The 14,726-nt window shown below is 30.4% G+C and overlaps 1 protein-coding gene and 1 long non-coding RNA gene across 3 annotated transcripts in view; one reads left to right on the top strand and one right to left on the bottom strand.

Moving 5' to 3' along the window:
* The window catches only part of Asap (ArfGAP domain of ASAP), a 186,342-nt gene that overhangs the window by 128,218 nt on the left and 43,398 nt on the right, over window positions 1–14,726 (top strand). The gene's annotated exons all lie outside the window — the stretch shown is intronic.
* On the bottom strand, window positions 11,310–12,260 carry LOC136988201 (uncharacterized). Its single transcript, XR_010882730.1, has 2 exons — window positions 12,012–12,260; window positions 11,310–11,617 (listed from the first exon to the last, which is right to left on the bottom strand). It is a non-coding gene; the product is annotated as an uncharacterized lncRNA (long non-coding RNA).

Genomic DNA, 14,726 nt, shown 5'->3' with positions numbered 1-14,726 from the left:
TTGTCTCGGTACCTGTAGCAGTATGATTGGGCATACAGGCATAGTATACTATGCTGACAGATGTTACAACTACAACTCCAAATCCCTTATACTCTTAGATGTCTGAAGCTGGTGTCCCACTTAGTCCCACAAATACTCAATGGGCAATAAATGGTCAAGAAAATAGTTAAATAGGCACCTGGGTACACCAAGAAAATGTGGCAGCATGATAAACATTTCTGGGAAACCCTTAGCTGTGTGTAACAAGCATTATCTTGCTGTAAAATGATGATTTCAGCAGCCCTGTCACAAAAGGCAACACATGAGGGCACAGTATTTGCTGAACATATCACTATGCTGTCAATGTACTCCTCAACACTACTTGGGATGACTGTCATATAAGATAGCTCCCAGACCAGCATGTCCAGTAGTGGGGGCAATGAACCATTCAACAATAAAGATATGATTGAAGCATTTATCAGTTTTCCTCCATACTAAAACAATAGTTGGTTATTTTCAAACAGAATTGATATTTGTTGCTAAAGTTGATACACTGCTAGTCCATCAATATACAGTAAAAGTTGTGTGAATCAAAATTGCCAGGTATTAAATATTTTTTTCTGGTTTGACAAGTTTCCATTTTGAATAGGTCTCTTTTTAACAAAAAATTGCTCTATTCTGAAGGATTTTTTTCCATTTTATTCAGATTCTACTTTGGACAGGTTTTACAAGATAATGTCTATATGTAAAAAATACTTGGTTCCACAATGCATAACATAGAACATGATGCAGGTAGAATACAAAATTAGAAAACATAGAGAGTGAAATGGTTAAAAAGAATGAATAAAAAGATAAATGTACAATAAGTCATAGAGATATAAATAAAAATTAAAATATATAAGAATACTGTACAATATGACAAAAGAAATGCAGAGTGAATGAGGACAGAATCATGAATGATTTATCATACTGAGAATTGCTCATATTCTTGAATTGCCCCTTTATCTTGTGTGTTTGAATTCTTCAGAAGTATGACACTTCATTATCAGGTGGAAATTGCAAGACAGGTGGAATTTGCAAGGCCAACTAATGTTATAGGAGCTGAGAATTAGAAATAAAAGCTCAAAGGTATTAGGCTGAGGCTAAACCTTATGTTTAGCCTCAGCCTATTATCTTTGAGCACAGGACAATGAAGAAAGTAATGCTGCATGCCATCAGTGTCACCATAAGTAATACAGATGTCATTAGTAGGTTTATTGTTATCGTATTTTTGTGAAATGAGCGGCATGCTGGTCTATCTGGGGAGACCATGAAATCAGATTTTTCCATATGGTAAAAGCCGGAATGACCTGTTTAAGTGAGGTTATACATCTCCCTCTAGAGAATGCATTAAAAAAAGAATGAGTTTTTATTCTACTGTCAGCATTACTCTGTGAAACTGTCAGCATTACATCAAAAACTACTATACGTTTAATTTATTCATTTTGTCTTCTTTCTAACGATGTAAAATACTTGTGAAATTCTGAAAGTATTTTTTTTTTAATGTGTATTTTATTGTTACTTGATTTGGAAAAGCAAAAGTAAACATATTAACTTAAAAAATTCACTGTAAATTATCTCAGCTTACACAATTAACATCATCTGCTTTGTGTGAAATTTGAGAGGAAGGTGTTATTTTTAAGGTCAGGGTAAATGGTCCATGTAGCCCACACTCACTATTACTACTACTACTACTAATGTTAATAATTGTTAATTAAAATATTCCTGATTTTAAGTCAGTCAAATTACAGTGTTATTATTTTATTGTACGTGGAAGAATGTTTTCTTTAATATTTAATTAACAATTGGTTTTGTTATATCTGATTAATTTTATATTTTACTCGCAGTTTAACCGGTATGCTGGTAACCCGAGGTTTCTGGCATGCTGGTCTCGTCATTTTTATGCGGCATGTCAGTCATTCAGTGAAAATATAGTAAAAAAAGAAGGGTAAGACTGAAAATCATCATACTCAGACAAATTGTGTTATATTATGATTTGGATGTACAGTACCTTGCCTATTAATACAGGTAAGGTTTTTACACTGGGAATGAATCTCCTGCTGTTAGGATTCTCATCTGAGTCATCACAATTATGTTGCCAGAGTAAAGACTGGAGTATGAGTAAAAGCATGCAGTGTCACATTGCTATTAGCTGCAATTCTAAGACATCTACTTTCTTGTTGCCAAGGATGCCATAACCTTTGACCCACTCTATAAAGTGGTGGTTAAAACTATTTATAACAGCATCAATAATTATATAGGCGATATGATGCAGACTGTTGGAGTTACATAGCGAATGACTGACAGAAGTGTTGTCAGTGTATTTGGCAATGTTCTCATTGGTAAAGGATTGATTGCATTAGATGATGGCATTATAAATTGTTAGGAGTTTAGCCTAAAAAATGGAACAGGTTGAGTCAAGGGTACAGAACTGAGAGTGGAGTTCAGTGGTTTTTTCAAGGATTATAAATATGCTAAATGACTACTGTATTAAATCAGGCTAATTCTCTGCAATTATTTTTAATTAATTTCTAAGTACTTGGCACCTAACACCTGCCTTTAGTGACAATCTCTTACTAAATTTAATAAGAGATGTCTACATTATAAAGCATCAACATTATGAAAACCAAGCTTCTTTGGATCTATTTAGACTACGAATTATTTTATAGCCACTACATACAATATATTTCAGACATCATCTTAATTTTCAATACTTTGCACAGGATAGAAAAATGTTCCTGGGGCATGAATCATGAAGTACTGAATTTCATTTACAATATTGTTTTCATTCCCATTATCTGCTATGCATCCTCTGTCTGGGGAAATGCCTGTGACAAAATTCAAACTATAGGAAACTCCAATCTGTTGAGGGAATTTACAGAGATACAAAATGATATATTATTTTGTAATAATATATAATTTTGTGTTTTTATATCTGTAATGTTTACATTCCATGCTTGTGCACGAAGAGCAATTTGAAAATGTGTTGTATCTTTACAGTTCTAATGTTCTATCTACCATATTACCTGAAGACAATGCCTATATGCTGTTGAAGGTTATTTGTCAATTAAACTTATTTACCCATAATGCCAATAGACAGTTTCTTAGATTTATCTTTTATTATTAATAAGTGGCATTGTTTCTTGTTTTTATCTCATTGTATTTAATGTCTGAAATAATTGTCTTTAAATAACAGATAAATTGAAAATTGTGAACATAATGAATTTCTGTGAGCATCTTTATAGGATACTGGAGTTGTGATTTTAAAGTGTTCTGATAAGGTATTTGGCATGTAATTGGCTCACAGCTGTAGTTATTTATATACATTTCTGAGATATAACTAAAATTTATATACTGGGTTTTGCAGTAATAGAACATTCTATCTGAGTATGAAATGTTTTTTTAACGAGTGTGTATCACTTAGGTTTTAAAATTTCTTCAATAATTAATAGTCATTGGTGGAATAAATGATTTTAAATAATACATGGAGTTTATTGTATTACTAATAGACTATTGAATGAATCTAAAATTTCTGCTGTTATAATTTATTAAATATGATAATGATTGTTTTTAAAAGTAAGACTGACTTAGCATGAACGTTTACAAAACTTGGTATTATTGGCAGTTTATTTGTTCCATTACTATTAGAATTATTTAAAATGAAGATTAATAATCAAAATAAAGGAAAATAGCATATTATATAATGGTTTTGAAATTAAAATGACAAATTAACTCAATTTTTCTTAAACCAAATTACAAGAAAATGAGTTAATTTTATTTTATTTATCTGTATTATGTTCTTAGCTATTCATAAATACTAGATAAGTGGTTATAATTATTAAAGTTTGTTTGTTTGGAAATACGTGAAATTAAGTGTAATGAACAGATTGTAGTTAAATTTAGGAAATAAATTCTTCAGAGTATATGGAAAGAAAATGTTTTAGCTTTGGCCATCAGAGAAAAGTCACACAATACAACATAAGGTATTTTTAAGTAAAATAAGTTAATACAATAAGTTGGAATGAAAGAGGATGCAAGGAGATGGTAAGTAATTTTTTTCTTAACATATTAGTATTAGCTGTAGCTGTTCAGGAATATTACTCTGTAACATTGTGTAATTAATAGAATAAACAACATCTATAACACTTTCCAGCAACACGTCACTTTATTCAAACAAATGTTCTTAACCCCTTTCAGAGGTCTGCTTCATGTTTTAAATGTATGAAATTTGTTTGTTCAAACTGAGAATTCTAATGAAGCAATGTTCTTACAGATTTTTTATATTTGAAATATGACTTCAAAAAATCAATTAAACTACACATTTTAATTGTCAGGAAGTTACAAATATTATATACATTATTCAATGCAAAATAAAAGAAATCATAAAATACATACATTAATACAAAATAAAATATAAAAAAAAAAAGTGTGTATCAAGAAATAAAACGTTTGTGGAAAAAGTGTTAAAGGTCTTGTTTACTCTAAACTAATTCCAGCTCTGATAAGTGGGGTTTGTTTTTTTTTTGTTGTTGTTTAACACATTTTCCTAAATACACCATAATTTTGGGGATAACCTGTTATAGAGTACATGCTGAAAATTGCAAGAACAAAAATAAAACATTTGTATAACCTGCCCTGCTGTATATCCTGTATAATACCTCCAGGGTAGCTGTTGAAAGCAAGATAATTACCAGTATGCAGTTCAGGAATTGCCATTTCAAGAATTAAAAATATTGCTTTTTCTGTTTCATTTCTGTTAACAATCATTGTAGATATACATAAACAACCTGCTCAAATATTCTGTAATAATCATATTAATTTCTGGATTATTTGACCTATTAATAACTAATGTAAAATAATTTTTTCTAAAGATAAGCAGTTAGACTGCTATTTTATACTAACATTAACTAATAATTACAATAATTTTTTAATTAAATCCAATAATTTTATTTAATAATTATTAAATTTAATTCAAAATAATAATTAACAAAATCAAAACTAAAGATGACATTTCCTTTTTGCTTTATTTTTTTTAAACCCTAATATAGAAATCCATTTTATATTAATTAAACTAACATTTGTATAAAATTTAAAATATTAAATAAGTCAAATTTACTCCTGTACTCACTGGTTACCCCCATAATTTGATTGCAGGTATTTCTGGTCTAAAATAGACCAGAAACACTTGCAATCAAATTATGGGGGTAACCAGTGAATACAGGATGCAAAAAATTATCAAATATAAATAAATAGAATTTATTCTTTTTATTTTACAACTAATTTCCTTTGTCCAGTAATAATAATAAATAAACTCAGGAAAAATTAAACATAAAATAATTTCATCATCACTTTGTGCTTATTACTTAAACTCCCACACATCATGTCATGTGCCTTGTTGCATTGCTTATAATTCAATTAGTAATAAGTACAACTAAATGTTTCAATGTAATGATAATTTCAAATATTAATTCATTGTAATATTCAGCAAACTCATTTTGTTTACTTTTAAACAAAAACTGTTTTTGAATTTTTTGAATACTGTTCTTTTTCAACTTTGACACAAAATGATGCTATGCAACGTGGTGTGTCATCAGAATTTGACAGGTGATGCAAGATGACTGATAACTACATTAAAATTATATTCTGTTTAATTTTATAAAAATTTAATACTTTTAGACTTCTATTTTGTATTAGATTGAAGATTAATCTGTATCTTAATTGCAAGTATTTATTTAAAAAAATTAAATTTTAATCCTTTAAAATAGATCATGATTTTACAGATAGTGGGAAGTATAGTTAAACACCATTATTTTTCATGAATGTATGAGTAAAATAGTTGCTTGTCTGGTGAGTTGGTTGCGTGCCACCAGTTGTATGGTGTGAATCAACTTTAACTCGTGATTGGAATTTAAAATTGGCATATAACCTGCTCCATTTGTATAGCCTTATATCATTTTCCAAATTATCCATGAATTATTCCAAAAATTACAGTAATTTTAAAAATAAAATTTTACTTACTTTTATCAAAAAATTTCAAGTACTTTCATCCATATCTCTGACACTCTTCAGACTTTTTAAAATTGGATCTTTTGAATAAGTTTGAGTAGAACATGAACATACACACTATCTTACAGTTTAGGACTTTTAAAAACATTATTGTACAGTACATTGTTTAACATAGGTTATCTAAGGTAGGTTTTTTGTATTAAATGCACTGGAAGTTGGTTCTGTGTCTGTATTAACACATATCCTGGTGTGAAGTGGTGTATATATTAGTTTATTTGAAGCTTTGAAATTGCCCTTGCACATTTTTGCAGAATAGCCCTTTGCAGTTTGAGTTGTTTTTGTGTATAGTTTGGAGCAGTTTGAGTTGTGTTTGTGTATAGTTTGTAGTTTATTTCCAAAGGGCAATATTTTGGTCAATTAATATGATTTTTAACATATTGATGAGATATTTTGAACTTTCTTCAGTTTTCTTCGTGACTATCCAACTTTTCTGATTTCTTCTCTTTCTAATGACTTTGTCTTGTTATCTGTAATTTTAATTTTCTTTTGACCAATCCTTGGAAATCTAATGACACTCTTACAACTTGGACCAACAGTTTACAGAATCAACCAACAGTTTACAGAATGATTCTGTAAACTGTCCTTGTCATCCCCATATTCACAAAATCTTAAAACATTAATCACCATGAAGTACCACTTGTGTTACTCATTAAAAATTTCTCTTGATGCTTCAAAGTACTATACAAGGTTTGTACTGTACCAAAATGATTGATTACACAATATGCTCTGTGGACTACCAGTAATACTTCACAGATCATTTCTGTAAATGTAGTTTAATTAAAAATAACACAAAACAAACTTGTACCAATCTGCAAGTGAAGCACAATATATGTGACTCACAGCCTGTACATGTAAATTCATTCATCTAAGCCTGGAGGCATATATATATTGTACAGTACCTCAAACAAAACTTTCAAAATTAGCATAAATATTTTTAAAAAACCACTTCAAGGAGCAAAATCAGAATTTTTTTGTGAAAAGAACATAAATCTATAGAAAAAAGGGAATGACCCAGGGGGTCAAAATTTTTTAACAGTAGTAGTTAGCATGTTAATTGTGAAGCTTCTCCTTTCCACATGTTTATGAAATTCCTCAACTAAAATTCTTTTTTGTTCATCATTAAGCTGCTCCATTTTATGTTTGGAATTTTGTTGCCATAACAACATGAATTAAAATCTATGGAGTCCAAGCAACAATCTAGCTAGCAAATTCTCAAATTTATTTTAAAAAAATACCAAATATGCCTTTCAAAATTGGACAGATTTTGACTTTATGCACCTACAGCACAGAAACCAAAGAGGTTTTTGGATACAAATAATATAATTTTAGCCTGAATAAAGCATCAAATTTAGATTACACTTGTAGACAAAAAAAAGTGAAATTGTTTCCAGGTATAATGGTCACTGCAGAGTATAACAAACTGTATTCTGAGAATTAGTTTGAACGTTTTCAGAGAAATGCAGGTTGTGACAGAGATAGTAACACAAGATCTCTGTTAATGTTAGTTTTTGTTGGAATCAACCAGGGGCAGAATTGAATATTTTCAAGAATCATATGAGTTCCCGAGAAAAAACAACAAATATGATTTGAAAACAATGAGAATAAGGTAACATATTGCTTCTAATTTACCTTGTATAGAGTAGTTAGTAACTAAGTAGTATAGAGTATTCGATAACAAGTTAATTGACATTCATAGTAATTATGGAGGTTGAAGTTCATAGAAACACCACAGATGCTGGAACTTTATATACTAACTAATTTATGCTTACCACACAAGTTTCAGCACATTCAGTTTCCAACCACAAACATTTTTGGCTTCATTGAGAGGCCTTCTTCAGGTGAAATAACAAGAAAGAATTGTAGTTCTACTGAGCTTCCGTATATTTTAAGTTATTCAAATACAGTCAAACCTGTTTTTATGCGCTCCTTTTATGTGCGATTTTTTTAATGCGAATTTTTAATTTGTGCGGTATAGTTGGCGACTAGTCTCGTGCGATTCGTCATGTCTTACGTTGACTTATTATAGCTAAATAAACTTATTATAGCATAAATGCACTTATTATAGTAATATTATTGCATGAATATGCGAAAAATGAAATAATTTACTTTTTAAGTCAACAAAACACCACCTGGACAAAAATATGTAAAACAGACGATAGACCAGACGATGCAGTCAAGTGCTGACATCTGTTGTCAATAAATTCTATTTCGTACGGTTTTGAGTTATTTTCTATGTGAGACTTTTTTTATGCGGTCCCTGTTGACCGCATAAAAAAATTAATTTTTTAATTGTGTTGCGAAAACTATTATTTACAGCCATTCGTGAAGTTTCGTGAGATTTTTTTTAATGCGTTTTTTTTTAATGCGGTCCCTATCCCCCGCATAAAAACAGGTTTGACTGTATCTTTGTAAATATACAAAGATTGCCTGGAATGTACAAAATACTGCTAGCAGATACTAGATTTAATGCATGATTGACATATGTCATATGTGAGCTCTACTTCTCGGTTGTTAGCATCTAGACTTAAAGGACACATCTATGATATAAATAACAACTACCACATGATTTCTCTGGTCCAATTTGCATCAGATCAGGATATACTATGCTAGACTGAAGTTATACTTTTAAGGAAAATGTTTTACAGAATAAAGCTTAAACCAGCTGAAACTATCAAAATCTACAAACAGAGGACAGAGACAATCTATATTGGAGACTGCATTAATAACAAGGATAGGTGAAATCTAGTATAAGCTTGGCAAGTTATGCTGAATTTGCACAAGGAGATATGAATTAATTTTTAATACCTACATCCACTTGTTATAATTGTAATATCCAGATTTAATATCCACATCTGAGAAATTTTTTAAAAATAAATTTTGGAACACCTTGAAAATTATTTGAATTGTTATTAACTGAAAGACTGAAACTTTTAAAATTTTAGAATGCCTAGAACAGGATATTCGAATAACTTAGAATATACAGAAGCTCAGTAGAATTGTAATTCTTCCTTGTTGTTTAACCTGAAGTGGGCCTCTGAATGAAGCCAAAAATGTTTGTGGTTGAAAACTCAATGTGTGGTAGTTGTAAATTAGTTATAGGTTGAAGTTAATGATTAATTTGAATAATAAAATTTCTGTAGAAGTGAGATCACAGAATAATTTAGTCTCTGTATTACTATAATGCAATTAGAATTTCTGATGGCTGAGCAAGACTAATTTTTGGTATTCAAATTGGCTTGTTTGCTGTTGCATGATGACATGCTCATAAGGATTGCATCTAAGAAGTACAGTGACATTCCATTAACCTTGCATCATCAGGACCAGTGTTGTGCCAGATTACCGAATATGCTGCCTTATCAGATGATGGAAGTATTTTTTTTTTCTTTTTTATATATATCACTGACACAATTTTTCCAGGCTATTTCTATCCTTGGTTGGCCTGAAACAAGAACTTTCTATTCTTACTTTGTGTTTTGTACACTTTTATAGCATATAAATACACACATATACTAATTACCAAAGTATATGAAGAGTATGTGCTAAATATTTTTGCTTTTCATATCAAATCCATGCAATAATGTTGTTGGAAAAGTCTTTAGAAAAATTATACAAGAGCTAACTGGTTTTACCTAGTGCAACATCATGTCATCTTTGCATTTATCATCTCTAAAAGGAGAACCACATCCCATTCCAAGAACTGTGCATTTAAAGTGCTTTTACATGAAAATCTTAACTACCCAGTGCACTGGTTATCCTCTCCCAATGATGAGCTCAACATGATGGCTTATTGGATTTGTCAGCATACTGTGTGCCAGGTCAACAGAATTTTACAGTATTTGAATATCTAGTACAAGTTCTCAGGAACAAGAACTTTTTAGAATCCAACACTAGTTAATTTTTGCATTCAAATACTCCTATCTTTAGTTGGAATGACTTTGAATTAAACTTATAAAATTTCTTTAACATATGTAAAAGTGAATTTTACTAAAAAAAAAGTAAACATAAATGTGTGACATTTACCTGACATAGTTTAAAGATTAAAAAAGAAAAAATAATAAAACTTATTGAAAATGGAAGACTGCCAAAATGGAAAAGAATTCCAGTTTACACAGGTTTTACTGTATTTTGTGAATTATCATTAAATCAAAATTATTATTAAATTATTGAAAATCTACATTTCACAAAAAAACCTAATTTTGTATTCAATAATGTATGTAATTAAATAATTCATTTCAAAATATATGAATAAAAAAAATTAAAAATTTGTTTGTTAAAATTTGTCTGTAGAAATAATGGCATATTTCTACAGACTAACAAACCTCTAATATTAAAATTATTAATATAAGAAAGTAAACCATATATTACATATATTAAAATAAAACAAAATTTGTTAATGTAACAAAGTGTTTTTGTTACATTAACATGCACTGTTTTAATTGGAGTATAATATATAAAATACAAACATCCAAGCACTTTCAGTCTACTTTAGTCCATCCTCAGAGATTTAACAAATTAGAACAGGAATATTAGAACTTTTTTTTAATTAAATAAGAACATGCCAAAACATTTTAAGGTTCCAGAACTCTTCAAACTTTAAACAAATTAGAATAGAACATTGTTTAAAATTAAGAATATACAAAGATGTTAAGGTACCAGTACATTTGAAAATTATTTAACAAATTTAAAACCACAATCCTTACAAACCAAACTTGTATTAACATCAACACAGATTTTAAACATTCATCATCCTAAAACTCTGTCTACAAATCATCAGTACACAAAATCCAGTTCTCACCTTTTGTTGGCCCTTCATACTTTTCCTGTATATTCAGGACATGGCTTCAAGCTGTTGGGAGACTTTGAGTCTTTATTATTAACAACTCTTTCTTATAAATCCACTTTTTTTCCTCCCATATCTTTTAGATTCTTTTCTCTTTCATCTCCTCAATAATACTGGCTTCTTCCCAAATTAATTCAACTTCTTTCTTCATTTCTTCTTGACTCAGTGCTGTAGCTACATTTTCTGCTCTCAGGTCTCCTTGATGCATATTCATCCTAGTTCTAGTACACCCATACCTCGCTTTACGGCCTAGATACGTTCCACGAAACTTGGCCGCAAAGCGAAAAGCCGTATAAGGAATCAATTATTCTAATACAAATTCATACAAATTCAATGGGATCGGTTCCAAATTTGTTAAATATATAACATGGTTTATCATTCAAAATGCATTTTATCTTTTTATTTCATTTAAATCAAAAATACATACATAACAAGTACATACATTTGTACATAAAATAATAACAGACTCCAAAAACCAACAATAATCTATAAACAAAAATGAAACAACTTCATGTTACATAAAATATGTGTATGTTTACATACATATTTTTTTTAAAAATGGCTTTAATCTGAAGACGATGAAGAAATGGTAACCTGCAGATCACTGTCGTCATCATTTTTCGCTGGTAAGGATGGGCCTGGCTTACAAAAATTGTCCAACGTTGTTTGTCTTGCCTTCTTGTCTATTTCGTTCTTCAGTGATTTATAACAGCTAATGGCTGAATTAATTCCTCGAGAAACTTTAGCGCTACGTTCGACGTCAGGATCGTTTTCAAGGAGGATGTTTATTCCTTGTTCGAAACTGGAAAAAGCTTTCGACAAATTTTTTGATGTTAGCTGTTTGGATACAACAGGCTCTGTCTCTTCATCAAATGCCGGTTCTGCTTGCAACTGAATGAGTTCCTCATATGAAAGGGGTTCCCTATCAGCTTCAAGTAGATCAAGCACATCACGTTCGTTCAAACCTTCAAAGCCGAGATCATGTGCTAGATTAAAAATTTTTAATTTGTACTTACATACATATGTACAGTACTTACGTACCAAAAATGTCCCTAATTGTTTCCAATTTTTCCAGTTAATGTGTAACAATCAGTAATAAATATGTATATAAAACACTCACAGACAAGTCTAAACCAGCCGCTTTATGAGCACACACTGAATAAGGCTCGTAAACAAGAGGAAATAGCAAAGAGTGTGCATCGAGATTGCGCTTGCGCAAGATTGGCAACATGTAGATATATCGACATCGAAAAAAAGTTTTTTTGCCGTTATAGCGAAACATTTTAGGCCGTAAATCGAAAACGTGCCTTAATTGAAGAGGGCCGTTATAGCGAAATGCCGTATAAAGAGCGGCCGTATAGCGAGGTATGGGTGTATTTGCCTTTACCTAAACCATTCTCTTATTTTTATCAATTATTTTGTTTTTGTTTGTACCCTTTTATAATTATTATTATTTTGTTTCAATAATTTAAACATTTTTTTTTTGTTTTAAATTTATAAACAAGTTATACAATAAGGTACTGTAAATAAAAAAAACAATGTTTTTGCTTTGATTTGTCTCCAGGACAATTGTCTTCTATTCATATTTTGTTTGAATTTCCATAGATGGCTTATATAAGATTTTGAAAGTGTTCAAACACTTTTATTGTGTTTTATTTTTGCATTTCATTAAAACAGTTTTTGATTTTATTTGCCTAGCAGAATAGTTAACTTATTAGCTGAACACCATTTATATGTTTCTCAGTTGTACATTTTTTATAATTATACACTAAATATTTTCTACACAGTACTTTCTCCTTTATTTGCTTATTTGCTCTCCATTTGATTTGCTCTGCTTATCAGTAGCAAATGTGATAAGCAGAGCAAATAATATATAACCTGTAATGCTGTTTCCAATGTATTTTCTTGTTTAGCAAATTGCTTTGCCAATCTAACATGCTGAAAATCTTTGCTTTCCACACTTTGTAGTAGGAACCAATTTTGCTAAGTGAATAAAAGTCACTTTCCAATTTCTCAATTGTTTTCAATATTTGCTGTCAGTGTGAACGACCCTTTAGAATAATGTTTTCCAAAGTGGTTCCTATGGACCCTGGGGGTCCTTGAAATCACTGAAGTATTCCATGGAAATTAATATTAATTTGGGAGTGCATGGACATCAGGGGGTCTGCGAAAGGTTTAATATAAAGTAAAATGATTGTGACCCATCGTCATTATTATGGAAGTTAAAAATAAATAGTAATAAATAAATTAGTAGTCACTTTTACATCTTGAATAAAATATAAGTATAGATAAGTACTGTACATAAAATACAAGTAAGAACAAGCATTGCACGGTAGGAGCCGGGCTTACCGCAGCCACTTATCTATGTATGCAGGTCAGCCTTACCAGATTTGGCTACTTTGTGCCAAATTTCACTGCCTTTTTTTTAGTTTGGTGTTAAAAGGATCATTCGGCACATTGGCTACTTTTTGGAGTACATAGATTTGATTTGGCTACATATTTATTTATAAATATATTATTTGAATAAAACTGCACTCTAGAATGTTGTTTCATCCTTTTTTATTAAGTGTAGACCCAAATAAGACAAATATTTGTTTTTATTTTTAATAAATTATTTATTATAAAGGGGAGAAACAAAAATTTATCTACTTCAAAGTAAAAATTGAAAGTGTCTGTAGAAGTATAAGTATAAAATAAAAGTTTTTATACTTATTATTATAATGTAGACATGTTAATCCTTAAATAATAATAGGAAAATTAATATAATTTTTTCTACTATTTCAAAGGACTTATCAAACCACAGTTATTTAATTTAAAAGTTGACTAAAGAGGTTTCTTTATTAAACTAATATGTACAGGGTGTTTTTTTTATCTTGAGCCATTGAAATAACTTAATTGGATCTCATTATTTTGGGGAAAAGGTATAGACAAAAGTTGTACAGTTTCAAAGGCCCAATTAATTGGTGACCTTGACCTTCAAGGTCATTTGAGGGTCAAGTCTGGTTTTTTTTTCAATGGGAACACATATTTTTGACCCCGGCAATGGAAAGAACTGGAAATTTCACAACCAGATATACCTTTGACCTTATGGTCTAGGTCAAAGGTCAAGATGATTTTAAGGTTTAAATTATAAGCTTTTTCTAATGGAAAACCATACTTTTTATTACTGGAATGGGCAGGAAGGTAAAAGTTACATTTTTTCATGACCTTATTACTTTGAACTTTAAAAGCATTCACTACTTTTAGCACTATTCAGGGGTAACAATGTGGACATAGTAGTTTTCTGCTCCCATTGAGATGCTTATTTTCGGCGAGTCTTCTTGCCTCTCACTATTGCAATGCTTGTTTTCGGTGAGTCACTTTACTTTTCACCATTGCTTGAGATGTTGGTTTTGGGGAAAAATTTTATGAATGTTCAAAATGATGCCCTTCCACTTTTATGCATTGTTGAGCTATGCTTAAAATTATCATGCTTGAGATGACCTTCAGAGGTCAAATTTGGGGTATTCAAAGTCATGGCTAATTGTGAATTTTTCCACTCTTTCCATGTAAATTTAACTTTTATTTCCCTGCCTATTCCAGTAATAAAAAGTATGATTTCCCATTAGAAAAAGCTTATAATTTAAACCTTAAAATCATCTTGACCTTTGACCTAGACCATAAGGTCAAAGGTATATCTGGTTGAGAAATTTCCCATTCTTTCCATTGCCGGGGTCAAAAATGTGTGTTCCCATTGGGAAAAAAAAAACAGACTTGACCCTCAAATGACCTTGAAGGTCAAGATGATGGTCACATCCAAGGT

Source organism: Centruroides vittatus, unplaced genomic scaffold (genome assembly GCF_030686945.1).
Source record: "Centruroides vittatus isolate TY-2023 unplaced genomic scaffold, ASM3068694v2 scaffold_324, whole genome shotgun sequence".
Classification (NCBI taxonomy): Eukaryota; Metazoa; Arthropoda; class Arachnida; order Scorpiones; family Buthidae; genus Centruroides; species Centruroides vittatus.
This window is presented reverse-complemented; position numbering and strand designations above follow the sequence as displayed.